Raw genomic sequence first — 24146 nt, forward strand, 5'->3', positions numbered from 1 at the left:
TAATTGATTAAGACTTATTTTAATTAGGTTGATTTGATTTTGATTTGATTTGGTTTGAGAAACCAAATTTGAACAAGTCATAGATTGAATCCTGGTAAGACTAGGATTCCACCTTGCGTCACATTAGCCCCCCACGCCCACTCTCTCTTATCCCATGCCCACTCTCTCTTATTTTGTATGACAAAATCCTCTCTCCCAGGTCTTCATGCATGCCCAAAACTTTTCTCTCTTTCTCTCTTACATGGAATGTGGTTGTGGATCAAGTCAAAGTAGGAATTAGTTTGGATTTCAAATCTATGAGATAGAGTTTTAGGAAACCAAAACTTTTTCCTTATGGACTGATTTTATCCAAATTTTTTTTGAAATTTTCATAAATTTTATTGTACATATTGTACATCCTTTTCTGATAGTCCACAATAGAAAAAGAAGGAGGAGACGCCCGCCCCTTGTCTTGCCTTGTTTGGATAATCCTTGACTAGGTATTTGACCTAGACAAGGACTCTTCATATCTCTCTATTTAAAATGAATTTCTTCATAAAATTTTCATGGATTATAAATCATTGAGAGATCTTTGGGGTATCCAAAAATCAAGAAGAAAATATTTTAGGACATGGAGATCTAATAGACACAAAACTAAGTGTCTGGATTAGAGCAAAGAGACGAAGAAGAGGGTCTTCTTCTAGAGTTGCTGGGTTCATCTCTTCCCTTCCTCCATCTGTAAGTTTTCTTAGAGTGCCTCATCTAAAACTCCTTCTCCTACTTCTTATCTTTGGAAGAGTCTAAATCAAGAAAAAGAGGCATCTGATCGACCATCGAAGAAGGATCAGCGCAGTACTAGCATACTATGCTGATTTCTTAGACCAGGACTTCTGATCATGATTCGTAGGCTTGTGTGGATGACTCCTAGAGGCTGGATATGTATGCGGCTTGCAATATCATCCTCAAGCCTAGATCAGCAAAGTTAGAATGTCTAACTATTGGAAAAGGTGCAGGGTTTCATGCATGAATTTTAAAATATTTTTGAAATATAATGCAGCGAACATGTAAATTAAATAATTTAATCTATAAATGCATGTAATCAAATTACTAAACCCTACAATTAGGATCTATAACATGTCATAGTATATTTATAAATTAGAAAATAAAAGCTTTGGGAATGATCAAATCAATACCTTAGATCTGAAACAGTTTCAGATTTAAAACCTAGATCACATCTAGATAAGAAAAGAGATCAGATCTCTTACCTTCATGCAGGTTGAGAACTCCGTGGTTGATTTTTTTTATTACTTTAGAGCTACACATGCATCCAGCTTCTACAGGTGATCCACATGAGGCTGCAATAAAATTGGAGGTTCGTCGAACAAAGATCCACTCGAAGTGCTAGCTTCTTGCAGATTCCTCCTGATGGTTAATCTAGAAGATATTCTTCGGATCTCTTGGACATTCCAAGAGATGAAGAATATGAGGAACAAGAAGAAGTCAAACCTTTTGACCTCCCTAAAATCAAAAATAATAATATAAAAGAAAAAATCTTAAGGGAAGACAGTTCTTCTCTTTCAGTACATCAACGATTGATATCCTGAGAACATCTCTACGCTAGGATATGAGAAGATCTTCTTCTCTAAATATTTTTCTAATTTTTAGATCTTATGATGTTGATTTTTCTCATAGAAAAATTTCATGATTTATGGAGAAGAAGGTTGTAAAAGAAATCTTAAGAAAAGACCTTCTTTTCTTCTTCTTCTCTCATCAGAACATGATCAGATCATGCCCAAAATAAGATCACCATGCCCCAACTCATTGGAGCATGAATCCACCATGCCATCCCTCTTTCTCTCTCAAATTTTTATCACATAAAAATACAAAATAAAGAGGAAATAAACTAAAAAGAAAAACAATAAGAGAAAAACATCTTCTCTCTTACCTTTTGTTTCTACAAGACATCAACTTTTGATCTCTTGATAGAAGACTCTTCTCCAAGAAATTTGATTCCTCAAACCATCCATTCCATCCTCTTTCTCTCTCAAATTTTATCACATAAAAAATACAAAAAACAAAAAGAGAATAATATGAAAGAAAAAAATGAGAGAAGATAATCTTTTCTCTTACCTTTCTCTCTACAAGATATCAACCTTTGATCTCTTGATTGAAGACTCTCCTCCAAGGATTTTGGTGCCTCAAACCACCCATACCTTCCTCTTTCTCCTCTTTTTTTTTATCCTAAAATCCACAAATTTTTGACTCCTATTTCATAGCATATGGGGTGGCAACTTTTTATATGGTAGACTAGGTCATAAAACCTAGTCTAACAAGGAGTCCATGGGGCATCCAACTCTTGGACATCTCCTCCCTCATAAATTTCATAGAGAGCATGAAAATAACCATAAAAGGAGTGACAAAAAAAAGGGATAAGCATGGAGGAAGTTGGCACATGAGAGGAGAGAAGAGTCCTTGTGAAGATGGACTCTTTCAAACAAAGAAGATAAACCTAAACCGCTTTCTATAATTAGCCAAATCACTTTCCATATTGAATGAAATCAAATCTAATTCAAATCTCTAGAATAAGTGGCATGAGATAATATTACTTAGATATGGATATCATAAAAAAATATCTAAAAATTAATTAGTGGGTGTGGGCTTGAGATTTCTTAGGTGGCGCGAGAGAAGAGATGGAGTCCTAGTCTAACTAGGATTCTTATGTAGATTAGGTCAAACACTTTGAACCCAATCTAAATTAATTACAATCTAATTAATGATATTCTAGTCTAACTAGAAGTCTAATTAAATCAGATTAAATCATATTTAATTCTGATTTAAATCTTAACTTAATTAAAAATTAGGTGCATACAAGTCCTAGTCAAACAGGACTTGTTCTCCCTTGCAATTAGCTTATCCAATAAATCAATTAGACTTAATCAATTAAATTTAAAATAATTTTAATTAATCAAATTCAATTAGACTTGATCTCAGCCTAATTGCTCAATCAGATTAAGCCATTTAGCAATTCAATTGCTAATTGATCCTTTTGCAACACTTGCATTAGGTCAAACATCAAGCACATTGATCGTTTAACCTTAGAATGATTCTCAATCATCGATTAACCATCTGATTAGGTTACAATCTTTTATGTGTGTGATCCTATAGGTTCAAACCTAAGTGGTAGTATAGAAATCAATTTTTGTACCAGTCGAAGTAACCATCTAGCAATGGTTCCCGACGTCCAATAGGTCGAATGTATGCAAAGCAACATTCTAAGAATCCTGACCCATGGTTATCGTATAATTCATTTTTTGATCAATAATGCTCAAGATAACTTCAAGTATACTGTCAATCACTCATATAAGTCATCTCTATTATGTCTCAAAATTTTGCAAATCTCGTGACTCTTCACGAGGATTACCCAGGCCTAGATTTTGCTAAATTGAAACACAGCGAGACATTCTCTTCCTGAAGTTAATCAGGAGTGGTCAATCCCATCTTGATCATACACCGACTTCATAAGTACTTGACTGTACCCAAAAATCTTTCAAACCTATATTAAAAATACAAGCAGTCCGGCACCAAAGCATAGTGAGTTGCTTGTAAGTCACCGTGGTGATCTCAGGTCGGAGGGACACTTATACCCATTGGCCTTAGCTAACTACTCTTGACAATAGAGTGTTACATTACTCACGTTCAATATAGATGTACTCCTATATCTCACTTAGATGCCATACTAGTGTATCCACACCACTTTAGTAAAAGATAGAACTTTTATGACGAACTTGCCAATAACTATTACTATTAGATAATTATATATTAATTCCAATCATCTACCACTTAGATGATAGGCTTTAGGATATATTTTTCAACAACTCTCACTTATACTAAAGCCAATCAGAATGATATCAAATATCCTATCTTCCACTTGAGTTCGTAGAACTTTTTAGTTTCGAGGCCTCAGCAAATGGGTCGGTCAAGTTCTCCTTTATCATCGATCTTCCAAAGATCAATGTCACCCTGATCTAAAATCAAATGTGATAGCAATACAGAGTATGCTAGTCATTCAGTTCTTTAGCCAGATTTATGGCTCCAGTGCTACGATAGGACTAGACCATCAGTGGAGGGTGCCACTTCCAACCTGCTAATGAAGCTCAGCAACTACACAGCTTACATGGCAGCATCATATGCTACGATGTACTCTACATCACTAATTGAATAGACTAAAGTATCTTGCTTAGAACCTTTTCAGTAAATTGCTCCTATAATTAGGGTATGATCCGACACTTTCTTGTTGTCATCTTGATCTGACTGAAATCGAAACATCCACATATTTAAAGTCAGTATTTCCATATTTGAGTCACTGGACTTTAGTATTTTCCAAATACTTAAAGATTGTCCATACAATCTTCCAGTGGTTCTTACTTAGATCAGACTGATATCTGCTCACTACCATTAATGAGTATACCATATCTGATCTTCAACATAGAGAAATTAGATGACACCCAAATATTTATTCCTTGCAATGCTGGAATGTCATTCTTAATTAAAAGAATTTCATCCACAGACAACACAAGAAATAACACTACAGAATATTTTACCTACTTATAAATGCAGGGTTCCTCTTTGTTCATAACAAAGATATATGTTCAAAACGTATGTTCCAACTCTGGGATAATAGCGAAAACGGACTTTATAGGTCTCCACCTTTCCATCTGCGCTGCTCTGATCCTTTTGAAAAATCCATTCACACCCAATGAATTTTATCCCTTCAGGTGAATCATCTAGCATCCATACACTATTGATTTTCATGGACTTCAATTTGGATTTAATGGCTCCAAGCACTTCTCAGAATTAGACCACTGCATTGCATCCCTATAGATGATCGAATCTTTATTAATCTCATCGAGATCAACAGGATCACCATCCCAGACCTTGACATTGAAGTGTCTGTCCGATTAATGGGTACTCTACCAGATCTCCTTAAAGGTGTTACTTTAATGGGCTTCAAGTTTGATCTAATCAAATTTGGTTCTGTAGGTTTACTAGATTATGTCGATTCATTTTCTACCAGTCAAACTTTCAAGTTCAACTTGATAGGCATCAGTTCCTTCTCTAAGAAACTCTTTTTCCAAAAGAAATGCCCTACTGCTAATGAGCATCTTATATTCTTCAGCATGATAGAATTAGTAACCCTTAAACACCTATTGGACCAAGAACCAAGTTTATCTGCATGCAAACCTTTAACATAGGCCAATCAACTCCAAACCCAAAGATGAGAGAGTCTAGATCTATGCCCATTCCATATCTTATATGGGATTTGCATAATAGACTTACTCAGTATATTGTCAAAGTAAAACAGGTAATCACAAAAGAGCACAATTTTGAAATAGGTAGAGAAGTGAACCCTATTATGGATTGAACCATGTCTAACAAAGTTCAACTTCTCCTTTTAGATACACTTTGTTCCGTAAAAGAATCCACTAAGAGAGAATCCAATTCTCTCCTAGATATATCACAAACTCACTGGATAAGTATTCGCCTCCTCGATCTGATCGAAGAGTTCTAACTTGGGTGTGTACATTACACTTAATAGGCTGTGTAAATGTTAAATGTCATTTCCTTATTGTCCATGTATTATTGTAACATTATTCATAATAATATCACAATAATCTTCTTTTATTAATGAATGATGATCGTCTTTGGCCAAAAGGCCAACAAAGATTACATTCATCATAAACAATGGACAATAGTAACAATTACTCTAAATGATAATATTTGAAAATAAGCTCTATAATTTCTAAAGTTAGGATTGGAATAAGACTTTCATCCCTAACATTCAAGAATTTCTCACCATTTTCAAACAGTCCACTTACTTGTAGTCCTAGCAATAAATTGCATAAGACCATGGTATCTAATACTTAGGTGATAGAATTACATAGAGAAACTTTAAGGTATTTTATATAACATCCTTGATGAACAACTCTTGCTCTTTTCTCTTGTTCAGCCTATTATGATCAAGAAAAGCAAGACAATTCTTCTTCCTATGACTCTGCTTCTGACAGTAGAAGCAACATGCCTGATTTGGATCGATTTTGGACTAATTATTTTGATTGGACTAAGAAGCTCCAATACGAACCCATTCGTATGCTAACTAAATTCAACTTTTGATACTAATTAATAAAGTTGAATCCCATAAGACATCATTGTCTAACAGCGATTGGAACAATTAAGGTTTAGCCTTATTTTGAGAAAAGAGAACAATGACCTAATGAATATGAATTATTTTAAGCCTAAAGACTTAGACTTTAATCTCAAGGTTCTCCCACTATTTTGTTCAAATTGATAGTCTCTACCTCCAATTAAAAAATTACTTTAATTTCCTAGTAGGTACTAGAATCCACATAGACTACAAGTAAGCCCGACTTTGGTCGGCCAACCCATCTGCATCTACGGGTAGGTTCATTAACCAATTATTTCTTCAAACAACTTCTAGTAATTTAATTTTATCCCAGAAATCTAATCAGTAGGCTTTGGCCTCTACTGTAAGGATCCGATTAGGTCCAACCATTAACATGACCATATTTGGTGCATCTAACCAACGAATGATTAAGCCTAACTTTGGTTGGCTCACCTAACCACCATTATGAGAGACACTTTCAAGTCATCATATGATGAGTGATAATTCCATTAGTCAACAAGCACCAGGCCTTTGGATCTACAATGATTATTGAGTTAATGGACTCATTATCAAACACCTTAATGAGAGGCTATGACTCAGTTATCTCCATAACTTTGTCATTTTAAGGACCTAATAATTTTAGAGGATTTAAAATTATTAGTGATTTAAGGATAGAAAGGACATGGATCAATTTGATCCCACTGACTTCACCAAGTCAAGTCCTCCCACTGACTTCTCAAGTCATTAACAAGGACTAGGATCAAATTTGGTCTATGGGCACCTAGATCAGTCTCACTGAATGAAATCAGACTCACTAATTTCCTATGTGACATGGGTTAGCATGAATCAATGAGCAACCTAATCAAGATCTGATTAACCACATTGGTCAGATAAGTATGATCGGTGGAAGGGTTTGCCAAAGCTTGCCTTAGACATCATCAGAAATGGCTAGATAAGCGAGCTCCCAATTAAAAATCATCGATCAGATTTACCTTAGACACCAACTAGTTTATCAGTTTTGATTTGGTCTGTCCAAAGACTCGGGCTCAGCCGCTGAGCCACGATCAGTGTCCATTTGTTAGATATATGGACTTTGATCAACTACAACTATTAAGTAATCTATAGAAATGACCTAATCCTAATTAACTTTTAATTAGATTTGATCAATTTCTTAACTTAGTCCATATTTAATCTAACCCTAGGTCTAACCCAGTTAATGACCTGATCAAAGCTAACCCATTACCCTTTAACCCATATTTTATAAAATTATCTTAGGATCTTTAAATCACAAACCTAGATCCTAAACAATCACTTAATTCTTTTAATTAAGTTCATGGCTGAGGGTTGGGGTTCGGCATTTCGAAATTCATTTTCAACTTTGGAAAGATTTAATACAATCTAGTATTGTTTCACTAAATAGGTTGACTCATTTCAAAAATGGGTCGGCTTATTTCACTAACAAACACTAATTGTAGGTTAAAACAATTAAGTTCAGCCAACTTTTCAGTCGAGCTGGCATGCTGGTCGAGCCGGCCCGATCAACAAATAGAACCTTCGCAAGATCCTGTTCTTGGCTGATTTTAATCTATGTACATTACATAAAAATTTATGAAATGAAACAGATCTAATCTAAAATATTCATGACAAGATTTATTTAAACTCTTTTAAATTTTTAGATCATAATGTACCAGGACAAACTTTGCACTGTAAGGGGTAAACCTTACAGCAGGAAACCTACAGTCCATGCAATCATTATTTTATTTTCATATTTATTTATAATATAATCATGAACATGTTATAAAAGAACTTAGATACTCTGATACCACTGTTGGAAAAGGTGCAGGGTTTTATGCATGAATTTTAAAATATTTTTGAAATATAATACAGCGGAACATGTAAATTAAATAATTTAATCTACAAATGCATGTAATCAAATTACTAAACCCTATAATTAGGACCTATAATATGTCATATTAAATTTATAAATCAAAAAATAAAAATTTTGGTATTGATCAAATCAATACCCTAGATCTGAAACAGTTTCAGATCTAAAACCTAGATCACATCTAGATAAGAGAAGAGATCAGATCTCTTACCTTCATGCAGATCGAAAACTCCATGATTGATTTTCTTTGTTATCTTTGGAGCCACACACGCATCTGACCTCTATAGATGATCCACACGAGGCTGCAACAAAATCAAAGGTTCATCGAACGAAGATTCGCTCGAAGTGCTAGCTTCTTGCAGATCCCTCGGATGGTTAATCTAGAAGATATTCTTCGAATCTCTTGGACATTCCAAGAGATGAAGAATATGAGAAGGAACAAGAGAGAAGTTAAACCTTTTGACCTCCCTAAAATAAAAAATAATAATATAAAAGAAAAAATCTTAAGAGAAGACATTTCTTCTCTTTCAGTACATCTACGATTGATGTCTTGAGAACATCTCTATGCTAGGACATGAGAAGACCTTCTTCTCTAGATATTTTTTTAACTTTCAGAGTTTATGATGTCTGATTTTTCTCATAGAAAAATCTCATGATTTATGGAGAAGAAGAGTTCTAAAAGAAATCTTAAGAAAAGACCTTCTTTTCTTCTTCTTCTCTCATCAGAACATGATCAGATCATGTCCAAAATAAGATCACCATGCCCCAACTCATTGGAGCATGAATCCACCATGCCATCCCTCTTTCTCTCTCAAATTTTTATCACATAAAAATATAAAATAAAGAGAAAATAAACTGAAAAGAAAAATAATAAAAGAAAAACATCTTCTCTCTTACCTTTTGTTTCTACAATACATCAACTTTTGATCTCTTGATAGAAGACTCTTCTCAAGAAATTTGATACCTCAAACCACCTATTCCATCCTCTTTCTCTCTCAAATTTTATCACTTAAAAAATATAAAAAATGTTGGTGCAAAAATTGCTTACGCAGAGAAGCTGGAGTCACGGTCGCCGTCGGGACCTGCAAAAGAAGTCTAAACCGGAGGTGGGGTTGCTCCGGCAAGACTCTCCAACGCTCAAGTCAGTTCTCTGCCTCAACGGAATGGAGTGCTCGAACAAAAATTTTAGCAGAGTTTCTAGGTAAAAATGAGAGCTTAGAGAATAACGTATCTGGAGTCTCCCTTTTATAGACGGAGGGAGCAACAGACTGATAGCGATGTCTGCAACCGTCTGGCAGTGGGCTGCCCAGAGTCAGGGGGAGTTTGTTGCGAAGAGTAGTGGGGTGGAATCGTGGCTATCACTAGGACACGCCACGTAAGTCTGTCGCGGGGAGTGGAGCGGCATCTGTTGTCGCGACTTGCCAGAGGATGGAAGAATCATATGGTATCCATCGCAGGAAGTGGAGCAAATTGTGGCATCATAATGGTCTGCCAGGGAGTAATGGAGCCGTGCAAATCCATCACAGGAAATGGAGCAGAGTCGTGGCCGTTACTGCGGCCCGCCAGGGAGTAATGGGGCCGTGCAGAATCCGTCGCAGGAAGTGGGGCAGGATCGTGGCCGTTGCTGCGTCACGCCAGGGAGTGCAGACCTGTCGGCTGAAGTTAGGCTGGAGTGTCTGGCGGAGAGTGGTGGTTAGCTATCCATTTGAGAGGAGCCCAGAGTTTGGCTCCCGTAAGAGTCCGGACGAAGTCTTCCTTCAGCCAAAGTTGGGGACAAGGTCTGGCTCCCGTGAGAGTCCGGACGGAGTCTTCTCGCAGCCGGAGTCGGAGACGAGGTCTGGCTCCCGTAGGAGCCGGGGTGAGGTCTACCTGCACTCAAAGTCAGGGGCGAAGTCTGGCTCCCTTAGGAGTTCGGACGGAGTTTACCAGCAGTCAAAGTCGAGGGCGGAGTCCGGCTCCCGTAGGAGTCCGGGCGAAGCCTTCCAGCAGTTGAGGTCGGGGATGGAGCCTGGCTCCCGTAGGAGTCCGGGCGGAGTCTGCTTGCAGTCGGAGTTGTGGGCAGAGTCCGACTCCCATAGGAGTCCGGACAAGTTCTGTCTGCAGTCGGAGTCAGGGATGAGGCCCGGCTCCCGTAGGGGTCTGTGCGGAGTCTTCCTGCAATTAAAGTCAAGGGCGAAGTTCGACTCCCGTAGGAGTCTGGACGAAGCTTACCAGTAGTTGAAGTTGGTGATGGAGCCCGGCTCCCGTAGGAGTCCGAGCGGAGTCTACTTGGCAGTCGGAGATGCGGCCGGAGTCCGGCTCCCGTAGGAGTCCGGGCGGAGGTCTGTCTGCAGTCGGAGTCAGGGACGAGACCAGGCTCCCGTAGGGGTTCGGGCGGAGTCTTCCTGCAATTAAAGTCAGGGGCGAAGTCCGGCTCCCAAAGGAGTCCGGACGAAGCTTACCAGCAGTTGAAGTTGGTGACGGAGCCCGGACTCCTACGCTTACCAGCAGTTGAAGTTGGTGACGGAGCCCAGCTCCCGTAGGAGTCCGGGCGGAGTCTACTAGGCAGTTGGAGTTGTGGGTGGAGTCCGGCTCCCGTAGGAGTCCAGGTGGAGGTCTGTCTGCAGTTGGAGTCGGGGATGAGGCCCGGCTCCTGTAGGGGTCCGGGCGGAGTCTTCCTGCAATTAAAGTCAGGGGCGAAGTTCAGCTCCCGTAGGAGTCCGGACGAAGCTTACCAGCAGTTGAAGTTGGTGACGGAGCCTGGCTCCCGTAGGAGTCCGGGCGGAGTCTGCTTGCGGCCAGAGTTGTGGGCAGAGTCCGGCTCCCGTAGGAGTTCGGGCGGAGTCTACTTGGCAGTTAGAGTTATGGGCAGAGTCCGGCTCCTGTAGGAGTCCGGACAAGGTCTGTCTGCAGCCGGAGTCGGGGATGAAGCCCGGCTCCCGTAGGGGTCCAGGCGGAGTCTTCCTGTAATTAAAGTCAGGGGCAAAGTTCGGCTCCCGTAGGAGTCCGGACAAAGCTTACCAGCAGTTGAAGTTGGTGACGGAGCCCGGCTCCCGTAGGAGTCCGGGCGGAGTCTACTTGGCAATCAGAGTTGTGGGCGGAGTCTGGCTCCCGTAGGAGTCCGGGCGGAGGTCTGTCTGCAGCCGGAGTCGGGGACGAGGCCTGGCTCCCGTAGGGGTCCGGGCGAAGTCATCCTGCAATTAAAGTCAAGGGCGAAGTCCGGCTCCCGTAGGAGTCCGGACGAAGCTTACCAGCAGTTGAAGTTGGTGATGGAGCCCGGCTCCCGTAGGAGTCCGGGCGGAGTCTGCTTGCGGTCGGAGTTGTGGGCAGAGTTCGACTCCCGTAGGAGTCCGGGCGGAGGTCTGTCTGCAGCCAGAGTCGGGGATGAGGCCTGGCTCCCGTAGGGGTCTGGGCGGAGTCTTCCTGCAATTAAAGTCAGGGGCGAAGTCCGGTTCCCGTAGGAGTCCGGATGAAGCTTACTAGCAGTTGAAGTTGGTGACGGAGCCCGGCTCCCGTAGGAGTCCGGGCGGAGTCTGCTTGTGGTCGGAGTTGTGGGCGGAGTCCGGCTCCCGTAAGAGTCCGGGCGGAGTCTACTTGGCAGTTGGAGTTATGGGTGGAGTCTGGCTCCCGTAGGAGTTCGGACGAGGTCTGTCTGCAGCCGGAGTCGGAGGAGACTCGCGAGGGTTAATCCTGTTGAGAACTTCGGGTGAGGGTATTTTATACCCAACACCAGTCCCCCTACTTTCGAGTTTGAATTTTGAATGAAGTACAGAGAGGTTTGCACAGCCGAAGTTGCCCCCTTGAATCTTGTGCACGGCCGCCCTCAGATATTTTGGCATTAAATGTGCGCGTGCTGGAGTCTTTTCGAATCGGGGTGATACGAAGGGACCCTTCGAAATTCCCGCTGGTATGCTGGCCCAGGTACGGCACAGTAATGGCTCTGTCAGCCATCAACTGCTTTTAGCCACCTGCCGTGGTGAGTGGAACACGTGTCGAGCGTGGGCCGGTCTGGGGGATTCACGATCATTATGGTGCCGGATCCCAGGGTCTATTTAAACCCGTCCTTCCGCCTTTAGGGGCCCTATTCCGCTTGAGAGTTCTATCAGTATCTGCCCTTTCTTTGAGAGCCTGATTCTCTTGGCGTCTTCTTGGGCCATAGGCATCCTTCGAGTCGTCCCTATCCTCGCCCCTCTGCATCCCTCAGAGCGATCTAGGTTAGTCCCAGAACCTTCATTTTTCTTCCCACCATTTAGGGGTCTTTTCTTTGCCATTTTCTTCTGTCGTATTCCTCTGAGTTAGTCTCCTGTGACCTCTCATCCTTTGTCCCGTCTGTTTTCTTCGGGATCATTAGGGTCTTCATTTGAAGGTATTCGAAATGTCTTCCGGTACTTCCGCTTCCAGCGGTTCTGGGAGTTCTTCCGCCTCAACCCCCCAGATCCCCCGTTCTGTAGATGAACCCACACCTGGGGCGGTGCCTCACCCGATTTTTACTCCGGGTGCTAGTCCCTACTCCCTGACTCCGGATGAACTCCTTCTGATAAGGGTTCAGTATGGAGTTCCTCCGGAGTACGACCTGGAGCTGCCTGGCCCCTCCGACCGGGCTAGCACTCCCCCACCCGATCATTTTTGCCTGTATCAGGAGGCATTCCATGCCGGACTCCAGCTTCCGCTTCCGCCCTTTGTCGTCGCCCTCTTCTGGTTCTTAAATATCTCTTTGGCTTCAGTTGCTCCGAATTCTTTTAGGTTTTTGATAGGGTTTCTCTCCCTTTGCCACGTAGTCGAGGTCCAGCCGTCCCTCTCTCTGTTTAGGCATTTCTATACCTTCAAGCGTCACCCTTCGATGAAGGACTGGTGGTATTTCTCCCCTCAGTTTGGCAAGAAGGGGTTGCTGAAAGGTGCCCCCTCTTCAATCCACAACTGGAAGGGGAAATACCTCTTCGTCCACTGCCCGACCTTAAGGCTGGGGCTGCCCCCTTGGGGCTCTCTGAGGGACTCTGTCCGTCGGGCTCCCAGGCTGGGGGAGGACGACCTCCAGGCCGCCCGAAAGCTTCTTGACTATTCCGCTCCTTCCCTTCCCAACCTCCTGAGGGAGCAATTTTTGTTCAACATCGGCCTGAGCCCCCAGGATCCTGCGAGTACTCCATCTTTTCCTTTCTCTTCTTTTCTTCTGTTCTTCTTTTTCTTTCTTTTTCTTCTCTCTTCTTTCTTCTTTTTTTTTTCTATGTGTCACTCCTTCCTTTTTCATCCCATTATTGATTTTCGATCTCTCTTTTTTTTTTTTTTTTTTAGGAATGGACACCGAAGCAACATGGATGCTCACCAGGGGCCTCAAGGCCCACAAAAGAAAAGGTACTGCGGTCTCCAGATCAGCAAAGAAGGCCAGGGTGGAGGAGATGAGCCTGGCCGTGCCTGTCCAGGCGGCTCCCACGATCGACATTCCTTCAGATGCCAAACCAACGGCCCCCCGGGCCTCTTCAAGGAGTCCGCCAACTGGGGCTCCCGTTTCGGGGGTCCGCTCCACGGAGGCGCCCGTAGTCGAGAGGGGGAGGAGAAGGAAGTCGGTGGCCCGCAGGGTGAGTAGCCGCCGAGCCATCGCTGATGAGTCCCTCGATTCCGAAGAGGAGCCGGAGAATCCATTCAATGACAGGGACTTGATCAAGCGGTTGATCGACGGCTGCATTCTGCCTGAAGTCGTCGAGAGGATCGACCGCGTCGATCCTGAGCAGCAGGTTTGGGACTCCCTAGGATCCTTTCTCGAGGTAAACAAATCTTCATTTAACCGACTATTCGACCCTTGTTTTGATCCCCTAGCCGCCCTTGCAGATTGGGCACCAGCTCCTCGCCAATATCAAGGCGACGAACCGGGCGAGGAGGGATGCCATCCAGGTGGAGGAGCGTCACCGGGCCGAGGTCGCTCACCTCAAAGAAAAGGCAGCTGAAGTAGTTGCCCTCCAGGAGGCCCTGGAGAGAGAAAAGCAGGCTCGGGAGGAGAGAGGCAGACCTCGGAGGAGACGGTGAGGAAGGTGGAGGCCAAGGTCGCCAACTTGGCAGAGCAGATTCCGGTCCTGGTCTCGGAGGCCAGGGTTCTTGCAGTGGAGGAGTTCAAGACCTCCGCAGAGATGAGGGACCTGAACGTCAGGTTCGGCCAAGAAGCATTCATCAAGGGGTTCGAGCTCTGCCAGGAGAAGGTGGCCAGGAAATTTCTTGAGCTCGACTTCAGCTTCTTGGGTGAGGAGTCTGAGGATGAGGCCGGTCCTTCTCCTGCCGCTACTGCTGCCGCAGCCCCCCCTCCAGGAACACCGAGCTCTCCAACTCCTGCTTCTGAGGTCTGAGACCTCCGATCTTGTATCTTTCTTTTACTGTAATTTTTCTTTTCCTTTTTATCTTTAAGAATCATTCAATCAATAAAGTTGAATTTCTCACCGTGGATGGCTTCTCTTCTCCCCTTCCCCCCTTTTTATTTTTCTTTCTGCAATGAGACGTGCCTTGATGCTTCTGTCTCTCGATGGCAGTGTCCTGCCAAGGCACTTCCCCTGCCCCAGGAGATCCCACTGAAGTCCACGATCTAGCGGTTGAAGAAGGAGGTTCTTCATGCGATAAAAAGGTTGAAGAAGATGGAAGGCGAGCTTCGCAGGTTAAGGGAGGGTTACTCTGAAGCCACCTCGGAGGCCACCCGCTTTCGGAATCTCCACGTGAAGGGGATCATGGAGTATAGCTGGAGGAAGGTGGACTTCACGAAGGAGCTTGAGGAACACAAGAAGAGTGCCAGCGATCGAATTTGGGCTCAAGCTGCCAAGATCAGCTCTCTCAGGGTGGAACTGTCAGCCGCGCAAGAGAGGATTGGCCAGCTGGAAGGAAGTTCGTCCCGGCTCTTGGCTCAGGCCGACGGCGACCGAAAGTGGTCGAAGAAGGTCTCCGACCTTCAGCAGCAGCTTCAGGATGCCGAGGTGAGCTACGACATGCATCGGGCTGGTTGGCACAGGCAGGTGGATGAATATAAAAGGAGACTCAGGGTGACGGCCGACGAAGTCGCCCATCTTCAGAGGTAGCTGGCTGACAGGGCTCAGCTTACTTCTTCTCGGGATTCCAATGAACTCCAGTCCCTAAGAGGAACCGTCGAAGGGCTTTCTGTCGCCCTCGGGGAAAGGACGGCTGAGCTGCAGCAATTGAAGATCCAGCTGGCATACGAGCAGCAGGCCGTCACGGACGCGGAGGCAGAATCTGAGGTCCTGAGAAAGAGGCATCGAGAGGCAGAGAACGAAAGCCAGCAACTTCATCGGGCGCTCCAGGACGCGCTGCTGAAAAAGAGAGAGCTAGAAGAAGAAGTTGAAAATCTGAGACCGTCCTGGATAAGGGGTGAAGCAGATAACTCTAGGTCGGAAGGAGCGGGGCTTCCCTAGGGCTCTTTTTGGCCTTCCATCTTTTCATGCATACATTTTCTCTTTTGTTGTTTTGTCTTGCTTTTGTCGTTTTGCTTTTCTTCCTTTGGCCTTCTGGGCTTCATGGTGTATATTTCGCAAATAGAATGAAAAGGGGATTTTGTGTTACCTCGTCCGCATACTGTATTAAATTGTCGCCCGTCGAACTTCTCTGGCTTTTTGACTTGTCCGATGTTGATGTCATTTGGAGGTGCCCAGTCGTTGACATATTGATTTACTTTCCTCGTCGTCCATGGCCGTAAGCTCGAGCTTGATGGTCCGATCTCCGCATTACCTCGAAGGTGTTGCTGTTTTCTTGACATGTGTCGAGAGCCCTCTTAGAGGCCGGGGGTGCCTGGTAGGAACTTCCTGTCTTTGTTAAGACGAGGTTCCTTACATCTTTGGCGTAGTTCATCCTTCATCTATTTTCGATGTAGTTCGCCGCTTTCCTTTTTAATTTCTCCCCTCCTTTCGGAGTGAGGGTCCTCCCCTTGCCTTTCGCGGGATTGCATAGAAGTGTGGAGGTGCCGCTGAGGGGCCTTTCCCCTTCATCCAATTTTGTTGGGCCATCGGGTTTCATCACCGTCAGGATGAGGTTCTCCTTCCATTTCTGACGTAGTCGATCTCAGCTCAGGTTAGGATGAGGTTCTCCTCCTGTTCCCAACGGGGCCGCGGGGGCACATAAGGGCCATCGCAAGGGCCTCTCCCCCCATCCGATCTAAAAGAACCAGGCCTTCGACTTTGCTCATGTCAGGACGAGGTTCTCCTCCTGTTCCTGACATGGCTGTGGGGGCGCATTAGGGCGTTGTAAGGCCTCTCCCCCCATCCGGTCTAAAAGAATCGGGCCTTTGACTTTGCTCATGTCAGGACGAGGTTCTCCTCCTATTCCTGACATGGCTGTGGGGGCGCATTCAAGCGTTGTAAGGCCTCTCCCCCCATCCAGTCTAAAAGAATCGGGCCTTTGACTTTGCTCATGTCAGGATGAGGTTCTCCTCCTGTTCCTGACATGGTTGTGGGGGCGCATTCGGGCATTGTAAGGCCTCTCCCCCCATCCGGTCTAAAAGAATCAGACCTTTGACTTTGCTCATGCCAGGACGAGGTTCTCCTCCTATTCCTGACATGGCTGTGGGGGCACATTCGGGCATTGTAAGGCCTCTCCCCCCATCCGGTCTAAAAGAATCGGGCCTTTGACTTTGCTCATGTTAGGACGAGGTTCTCCTCCTGTTCCTAACACGGCCATGGGGGTGCCTAAGGGCCGTTATATGGGCCTCTCCCCCAATCCGATCTCAAGATAATCGGGCTTTCATTTTATTTATGTTAGGATGAGGTTCTCCTCCTGTTCCTAACATAACCTTGTTTTAATTGTTTGAAGGGGTTATCCCTAGTCGTAACAAATCCATGCCAAATGGGAAGAACATGCAAAGTCGAAAGGAATTTAGATTCAGGGCAAAGTCGTAAGCGATACATTTACAGGTTTCTCAAATTCCATGGTCATGGAAGGTCTGCTCCTCCTTGAGGCCCTCCAGTGATGGAGTCGATGGTCCCGATTGGAGGCCAATCTCCGGGCTGCTCCTCCCTCCTTGGCGGTTCAGGTTGTGGCAGGGCCTTTGGCCGATCTTCTCTACCCTCAGGCCGGTGTCGGATGAACCTGTCGAGTCGACCTCACCGGATGAGCTCCTCGATCTCGTCTCAGAGCTGGATGCATTCCTCCATGTCGTGGCCGTGGTTGCAGTGGTAGAGACAGAACTTGTTGGGGTTGCTCTTCCCGGGGTGTGTGCGCATCCTCTCTGGCCTAGGGAGCTGCTCCCTGACCTCTATCAGTACCTGGGTCTTCGAGGCATTGAGGGGGGCGTAGTTGCAGAATCTTCTCGGTGGAGAACCCCGTCGAACCCCGCGATCCAGACTTCTCTGCCTACGTACCCGGGGAGGAGTATGGGCACGCTTGTGCCCAGGAGGGGATCGAGAATGCGGCCGAGCTTCTCTCGATCTTTTTTCGACTGCGGGCTTACTCGAGTCTCCCGCCGGTCGCCCTTTTACGGTCTCCTCATCCTTCATTTTGAAGGCTTCTTTCGCTCGAGCGTACCCTTCAGCCTGAGCCAACAAATCAGCAAAATCTCTGGGGTACTTCTTCTCCAGGGAGAACAAAAGATCATTCTTCTAAAGGGCGCCCTTCAGAGCGGCCATTGCGACTGATTGGTCCAAATTCCAGACCTCCAGTGCTGCGACATTGAAGCGGTTGATGTAGGCCTGAATGGACTCCCCCTCCCTCTGCCTGATATTAATGAGGGACTCCGAGCCCTTCCGGGGGCCTCGGCTACTGACAAAATGGGCCACAAATTGGTGGCTCATCTGATCGAAGGAAAAGATGGTACCCGACTTCAGCACCGAGTACCAATTTCTCACCGCTCCCTTCAAGGTGGAGGGGAAGGCTCGGCACAGGATGGCGTCGGGTGTGCCATGAAGCAGCATCATCATCCAGAAGGCTTCCAGATGATCAACTGGGTCTGAAGTCCCGTCGTAGCTTTCGAACTGGGGAAGTTTGAAGTTTGATGGGATCGATTCCTGCATGATCATTTGAGAAAAGGGAGGGTCAGTGCAAATATCCTCACCGTAAGTGGGGGGAGCGTGGCGGAGTTCTTCGATCCGTCGGTTCATCTCTTGGAGTCTCCGGTCCAAGAAATCCTCTCGACTTCGGGTCTCGAGGGTCCTCTGACAGAATGGGGGAAGGGATCTTCTAGGGGTGGAGTCATGATCTGATTGAGGGCTCTCCACCCTCGGGTTCGTCTTCCCGGGAAAGACGGGGTGGCTGGCCCAAGTTGCCCGCCCCACTGCCGGATTCTGGCATTCCGGTGACACCCTTTCCAGGCGCACTGATGCCTGCGGCTGCTGCTGCTGCTGTATGGCCTGTACAGCTTCAGTGAGGCCTCTGACCTGCTGCACCAGCAGATCAAATTGCTCTGCGCTGACCACCATCGCCGGAGGAGGAGGAGGAGGCTGGGAAACTGGAGGTGAGGCCGGAGCCTGAGATCTGGCCGCGGAGGCCGTGGATCATCGCGTGGATGCCTTGCGGGGAAGCATCGGGCAAAGACCAAGTGGGAGACTGTCGGAGGGGAGGGGAGCACGGCAAAGATGCCCGGGGGCAATCCCGTTGAGCGCTCCTTTAAGAACAAGGGCACCGCGAAGGTTCAGGGCCCTTTCTCTAGCACCAATCCTGTTGGTGCAAAAATCCGCTTACGTCGGAGAAGCTGGAGTCGCGGTCGCCGTTGGGACCTGCAAAAGAAGTCTAAACCGGAGGTGGGGTTGCTCCGGCAAGACCCTCCGATGCTCAAGTCAGTTCTCTGTCTCAACGGGAATGGAGTGCTCGAACAAAAATTTTAGCAGAGTTTCTAGGTAAAAATGAGAGCTTAGAGAATAACGTATCTGGGGTCCTCCTTTTATAGACGGAGGGAGCAACAGACTGATAGCGATGTCTGTAACCGTCTGGTAGTGGGCTGCCCAGAGTCAGGGGGAGTTTGTTGCAAAGAGTAGTGAGGTGGAATCGTGGCTATCACTGGGACACACCACGTGGAGTCTATCGCGGGGAGTGGAGCGGCGTTCGTTGTCGCGACTTGCCAAAGGATGGAAGAATCGTGCGGTATCCATCGTAGGAAGTGGAGCAGGATCGTGGGCATCATAGCAGTCTGCCAGGGAGTAATGGAGCCACGCGAAATCCATCGGAGGAAATGGAGCAGAGTCGTGGTCATTACTGTGGCCCACCAGGGAGTAATGGGGCCGCGTGGAATCCATCGCAGGAAGTGGGGCAGGATCGTGGCCGTTGCTGCGTCACGCCAGGGAGTGCAGACCTGTCGGCTGAAGTTCGGCTGGAGTGTCTGGCGGAGAGGGGTGGTTAGCTACCCGTTTGAGAGGAGCCCAGAGTCCGGCTCCAGTAAGAGTCCGGACGAAGTCTTCCTTCAGCCGAAGTTGGGGACGAGGTCCGGCTCCCGTGAGAGTCCGGACGGAGACTTCCCACAGCCGGAGTCGGAGATGAGGTCTGGCTCCCGTAGGAGCCGGGGTGAGGTCTACCTGCACTCAAAGTCAGGGGCGAAGTGTGGCTCCCTTAGGAGTTCGAACGGAGTTTACCAGCAGTCAAAGTCGAGGGCGGAGTCCGGCTCCCATAGGAGTCTGGGTGAAGCCTTCCAGCAGTTGAGGTCGGGGACGGAGCCCAGCTCCCGTAGGAGTCCGAGCAGAGTCTGCTTGCAGTCGGAGTTATGGATGGAGTCCGGCTCCCGTAGGAGTCCAGACAAGGTCTATCTGTAGCCGGAGTCAGGGACGAGGCCCGGCTCCCGTAGGGGTCCGGGCGGAGTCTTCCTGCAATTAAAGTTAGGGGCGAAGTCTGGCTCCCATAGGAGTCCAGACGAAGCTTACCAACAGTTGAAGTTGGTGATGGAGCCCGGCTCCCATAGGAGTTCGGGCGGAGTCTAATTGGCAGTCAGAGTTGTGGGCAGAGTCCGGCTCCCGTAGGAGTCCGGGCGGAGGTCTGTCTGCAGCCGGAGTCGGGGACGAGGCCCGGCTCTCGTAGGGGTCCGGGCGGAGTCTTCCAGCAATTAAAGTCAGGGGTGAAGTCCGGCTCCCGTAGGAGTCCGGACAAAGCTTACCAGCAGTTGAAGTTGGTGACGGAGCCCAGCTCCCGTAGGAGTCCGGGCGGAGTCTACTTGGCAGTTGGAGTTGTGGGCAAAGTCTGGCTCCCGTAGGAGTTCGGGCGGAGGTCTGTCTGCAGCCAGAGTCGGGGACGAGGCCCGGCTCCCGTAGGGGTCCGGGCGGAGTTTTCCTGCAATTAAAGTCAGGGGCGAAGTCCGGCTCCCGTAGGAGTCCGGACGAAGCTTACCAGCAGTTGAAGTTGGTGACGGAGCCCGGCTCCCATAGGAGTCCGGGCGGAGTCTGCTTGCGGTCAGAGTTATGGGTGGAGTCCGGCTCCCGTAGGAGTCCGGACAAGGTCTGTCTGCAGCCAGAGTCGGGGATGAAGCCCGGCTCCCGTAGGGGTCCGGGCAGAGTTTTCCTGCAATTAAAGTCAGGGGCGGAGTCCGGCTCCCGTAGGAGTCCGGACAAAGCTTACCAGCAGTTGAAGTTGGTGACGGAGCCCGACTCCCGTAGGAGTCCGGGCGGAGTCTACTTGGCAGTCGGAGTTGTGGGCAGAGTCCGGCTCCCGTAGGAGTCCGGTCAGAGGTCTGTCTGCAGCCGGAGTCGGGGACGAGGCCCGGCTCCCGTAGGGGTCCGGGCGGAGTCTTCCTGCAATTAAAGTTAGGGGCAAAGTTCGGCTCCCGTAGGAGTCCGGACGAAGCTTACCAGTAGTTGAAGTTGGTGATGGAGCCCGACTCCCGTAGGAGTCCAGGCGGAGTCTGCTTGCGGTCGGAGTTGTGGGCGGAGTCTAGCTCCCGTAGGAGTCCAGGCGGAGGTCTGTCTGCAGCCACAGTCGGGGATGAGGCCCGGCTCCCGTAGGGGTCCGGGCGGAGTCTTCCTGCAATTAAAGTCAGGGGCAAAGTCCAGCTCCCGTAGGAGTCCGGACGAAGCTTACCAGCAGTTGAAGTTGGTGACGGAGCCCGGCTCCCATAGGAGTCTGGGCGGAGTCTGCTTGCGGTCGGAGTTGTGGGCGGAGTCTGGCTCCCATAGGAGTCCAAGCGGAGTCTTCTTGGCAGTTGGAGTTATAGGCGGAGTCCGGCTCCCGTAGGAGTCCGGACAAGGTCTGTCTGCAGCCAGAGTCGGGGACGAGGCCCGACTCTTATAGGGGTCCGGGTGGAGTCTTCCTGCAATTAAAGTCAGGGGTGAAGTCCGACTCCCGTAGGAGTCCGGACGAAGCTTACCAGCAGTTGAAGTTGGTGACGGAGCCCGAACTCCCATAGGAGTCCGGGCGGAGTCTACTTGGCAGTCGGAGTTGTGGGCGGAGTCCGGCTCCCGTAGGAGCTCGGGCGGAGGTCTGTCTACAACCAGAGTCAGGGACGAGGCCCAGCTCCCATAGGGGTCCGGGCGGAGTCTTCCTGCAATTAAAGTCAGGGGCGAATTCTGGCTCCCGTAGGAGTCCGGACGAAGCTTACCAGCAGTTGAAGTTGGTGACGGAGCCCGGCTCCCGTAAGAGTCCGGGCGGAGTCTGCTTGCGGTCGGAGTTGTGCGCAGAGTCCGGCTCCCGTAGGATTCCGGGCGGAGGTCTGTCTGCAGCCGGAGTCGGGGATGAGGCCCGGCTCCCGTAGGGGTCCGGGTGGAGTCTTCCTGCAATTAAAGTCAGGGGCGAAGTCTGGCTCCCGTAGGAGTCCGGACGAAGCTTACCAGTAGTTGAAGTTGGTGACGGAGGAGTCCAGCTCCCGTAGGAGTCCGGGCGGAGTCTGCTTGCGGTCGGAGTTGTGGGCGGAGTCCGGCTCCCATAGGAGTCCGGACGGAGTCTACTTGGCAGTTGGAGTTGTGGGCGGAGTCCGACTCCCGTAGGAGTCCGGACGAGGTCTGTCTGCAGCCGGAGTCGGAGGAGACTCATGAGGGTTAATCCTGTTGAGAACTTCGGCTGAGGGTATTTTATACCTAACGAAAAATAAAGAGAGAATAATATGAAAGAAAAATAATGAGAGAAGACAATCTTTTCTCTTACCTTTCTCTCTACAAGATATCAACCTTTGATCTCTTGATTGAAGACTCTCCTCCAAGGATTTTGGTGCCTCAAACCACCCATACCTTCCTCCTTCTCCTCTGCTATTTCCATCTAAAAGCCATGAATTTTTGACTCTTACTTCATAGCATATGGGGTGGCATCTTTTTATATGGTAGACTAGGTCATAAAACCTAGTCTAATATGGAGTCCATGGGGCGTCCAACTCTTGGACACCCCCTCCCTCATAAATTTTGTAGAGAGTATGAAAATAACCATAAAAGGGGTGACAAAAAGAAGGGATAAGGATGGAGGAAGTTGGCACATGAGAGGAGGAAAGAGTCCTTGTGAAGAGGGACTCTTTCAAACAAAGGAGATAAACCTAAACCACTTTCCATAATTAGCCAAATCACTTTCCATATTGAATCAAATCAAATCTGATTCAAATCTCTAGAATAAGTGGTGTGAGATAACATTCCTTAGATGTGGATATCATAAAAAAATATCTAGAAATTAATTAGTGGGCGTGGGCTTGAGATTTCTTCAGTGACGCAAGAGAAGAGATGGAGTCCTAGTCTAACTAGGATTCTTATGTACATTAGGTCAAACACTTTGAACCCAATCTAAATTAATTATAATCTAATTAATGGTGATCCTAGTCTAACTATGAGTCTAATTAAATTAGATTAAACTATATTTAATTCTGATTTAAATCTTAACTTAATTAGGAATTAGGTGCATACAAGTCCTAGTCAAACAGGAACTTGTTCTCCCTTGCAATTGGCTTATCCAATAAATCAATTAAACTTAATCCAATTAAATCCAAAATAATTCTAATTGAATCAAATTCAATTAGACTTGATCTCAGCCTAATTGCTCAATCAGATTGAGCCATTTAGCAATCCAATTACTAATTGATCCTCCTGCAACACTTGCATTAGGTTAAACATCAATCACATTGATCGTTTAACCTTAGAATGATTCTCAATCATCGATTAACCATCTGATTAGGTTACAATCTCTTATATATGTGACCCTATAGGTTTAAACCTAAGTTGATAGTATAAAAATTAATTCTTATACCAGTCGAAGTAACCATCTAGCAATGATTTCCGACGTCCAGATAGGTCGAATGTATGCAAAGCAACATTCTAAGAACCCTGGCCCATGGTTACCGTATAATTCATCTTTTTGATCAATAATGCTCAAGATAACTTTGAGTGTACTGTCAATCACTCATATAAGTCATCTCTATTATGTCTCAAAATTTTACAAATCTCGTGACTCCTCACGAGAATTACCCAGGCCTAGATTTTGCTAAATTGAGACACAGCGAGACATTCTCTTTCTGAAGTTAATCAAGAGTGGTTAATCCCATCTTGACTCACACACTGACTTCACAAGTACTTGACTGTATCCAAAAATCTTTCGAACCTATATTAAAAATACAGACAGTCCGGCACCAAAGCACAGTGAGTTGCTTGCAAGTCACCATGGTGATCTCAGATCAGAGGGACACTTATATCCATTGGCTTTAGCTAACTACTCTTGACAGTAAAGTGTTACATTGCTCACATTCAATACAGATGTACTCCTACATCTTACTTGGATGCCATACCAGTGTCTCCACACTACTTGGTTACGAGAATAATCAATGCATATGACATACAGCGACCTACACTTGATAAGTTATCGTCCTTGTTAATAACTTATCATTTGATCGTGAACAATTTAAGAACTATCCGATAAATTCTCTTTTATCGATTAATTGTGGTTCTAAGGACTTCATCATAATTTAGGAGTTTATTTAAGGAAGATAGAACTTTTAAGATGAACTTGCCAAATAACTATTATTATTAGATAATTCATATACTAATTCCAATCATCTACCACTTAGATGATAGACTTTAGGATATATTTTTCAACACTAACTTGCCAGGTAATAGATCTGATCTATTATATTTTACATACATTAGATGTAATATAGAAACATGTTGATATGATCAACATGTAGTTCTTGCTCTTCATATTTTAATTTCTGATTTAATGCCATATAATAATCATGTAATAGGATCTTAGATCTAGGAATTTTCTAAT

The sequence above is a fragment of the Elaeis guineensis genome, chromosome 9, assembly GCF_000442705.2.
Source record: "Elaeis guineensis isolate ETL-2024a chromosome 9, EG11, whole genome shotgun sequence".
NCBI classification, from domain to species: Eukaryota; Viridiplantae; Streptophyta; class Magnoliopsida; order Arecales; family Arecaceae; genus Elaeis; species Elaeis guineensis.